At 39.9% G+C, this 2,428-nt stretch overlaps 1 non-coding gene across 1 annotated transcript; it reads right to left on the minus strand.

The window, feature by feature from the left end:
- Positions 1–2,355: 2,355 nt before the first annotated feature.
- Positions 2,356–2,428, minus strand: trnag-ccc. The gene has a single exon. It is a non-coding gene; the product is annotated as a tRNA-Gly (tRNA).

Below are 2,428 nucleotides of genomic sequence, written 5' to 3' on the forward strand. Positions count from 1 at the left end.
CAGATTGTTGCCATGGCCGTATGTTTTGGCTCAGTGTCATGCTGGAAGACCCATCCACAACCCATCTTCAAGTGTACTGGCTGAGGCTAGAAGGTTCTCATCCAAGATTCTACAGTGCATGGCCTTTTCATGTGGTGGTCTTCCTGTAACCTCAGCAGAGAAGCAGCCTCAAAGCTGAATGTTTCCTCCACCGTGTATGAAAGTGGGGATGGTGTTCTTGTCATATTCAGCATTTCTTGAGCAGAGGGACATTGGTGTGTTACCAATGGTTTTCTTGGTGACTGTGGTCTCAGCTCCCTTGAGATAATTCTGGCCTGATCCTTTTTCAGAATCATCCATGAGGTGAGATTTCGCATGGAGCTCCAGAGTGAGGGCGATTAATTTATCTTGTATTTCTTCCATTTTCTAATGATCACGCCAACATTGGTCTCTTTCTGACCAAGCTTCTTGCTAATGGTCTTGAAGCCCATTTCAGCCTTGTGCAGGTCTACAGTCTTGTCTCTGATGACCTTTGACAGCTCTTTGGTCTTGCCCATGGTGGTGGAGTGGTTTGAATGGAAGAGGCTGAGGTTGTTGATGGGTGACTTTTATACACATAATAAGTTAATATTAGGAGTTCTTTCTTAAAGGGACAGGACTAATTTGGGTGTGTGGGAGTCAAAATTCTTGCTGGTTGGAATGGAATCGGATACTTATTTCACACGATCAAATACAAATGGATGTATTATATAATATTCATTTACAGTGGAACCCGGTTATGTCGATGTCCTAGGGGGTTGCCAAAAAGCATCGAGATAACCGATGATCGAGATAAACGAAAATCAATATGGCGGCAATATATTAACGTGCTTGAAATTTCTTTATGTACATGATGTGCGTTAATAAATGAGAATGTGCATGCATGTGTTTTTGGAGGTTTTTTTTACACAACAATGTTGCCGCGATTTGTTTGATGAAGGCATGCTATAAAAATACATACATGTTTGTTAACTGTCAGAAATCCACCTGCCACGCCCCCTTCGGTGCTTTCTCGGCCGCTTAGCATCATCACCAGCTCCTATTTAAACTTCCACACTCTCACCGTCCGTTATTGTTGGTATATGTTGGTTCACGGCGGTCGTTGTTATCGCTCATGTGTATCCTGGTACGTGCCTTCCCACCGGCACTCTCTCAACGACTGCGCTTTTCTTCCCAAAGCACACCGCGGATTCCCCCCGATCCTGCTGCTGTTCATTCTATGCTTTTGCTGCTCATCCCACGTTCTCCCGTACTTTCACCTCCCGTTCATCGCACAACATTTAACAACAAAAGGCATATGTGCACTAACTAACAGCAGAGATTCACCAGTATACAATACAACACCTGTAGCAGCTGTAAGGTTTAATTTTTCCGCCACTTTCGCGAGTTCTTCTGCGGCTGCACCAAGATAACCAACGTTAAATGGCAAATCTTTCCCCCCTTGTGCTCGAGAGGTTCGGCGACATAAAAAAGTCGACATAACCGATAAAAAAATGCTAAGACAAAGCGAGAATTTGGCGGTTCCACTTCAAAAACGTCTACTTAATAGGGTTGTCGAGTTAACTGAGGTCGAGATAAGCGGGTTCCACTGTATTATGTTTTCTGGATTTTCTTTTTATATTCTTTCTCTATCTGTTCAAATAGACCTGCCATAACATTTCTAGACTGTTCATTTCTTTGTAAGGGGGTACATTTACAAAATCAGCAGGGGATCAAATTATTATTTCCACCACTGTATGTACCTGCATTGGAATAGTGCAATAGTGCATCCTAGAACTAATGAACTCGATTTAAATAAATAGAGATAAATAGATTGGAACTACAGGATACAACTACAAAAAAAGAGTGCCATTAAAAAGACTTAAAAGAAAAACCAAAAAAACAATAGATATATACAAAATAATTTTAAAGAAAATGTGTACACTACGTATGAGGTACTGTTCTGTATACTGTAGTCAATCTAGTGTGTAGCAGCTACAATCAATGTTACTCTGAATATATACATATATATATATATATATATATATATATATATATATATATATATATATATATATATATATATATATATATATATATATACATATATATATATATATACATATATATATATATATATATATATATATATATATATATATATATATATATATATATATATATATATATATATATATATATATATATAAAACTTTCTTCGGCTTCTCCCGTTAGGTCGCCACAGCGGATCCTCCGCACGTTTGATTTGGCACATGTTTTACGCTGGATGCCCTTCCTAACGCAACCCTCCCCAATTTATCCGGGCTTGGGACCGGCACTGAGAGTGGCTGGGGATGGTTCCCTGACCGGGAATCGAACCCGGGTCGCAGCGGTGGGAGCGCTGCGTCTTAACCACTAGACCACCAGGGGA

The sequence above is a fragment of the Silurus meridionalis genome, chromosome 14 (genome assembly GCF_014805685.1).
Source record: "Silurus meridionalis isolate SWU-2019-XX chromosome 14, ASM1480568v1, whole genome shotgun sequence".
Lineage (NCBI taxonomy): Eukaryota > Metazoa > Chordata > Actinopteri > Siluriformes > Siluridae > Silurus > Silurus meridionalis.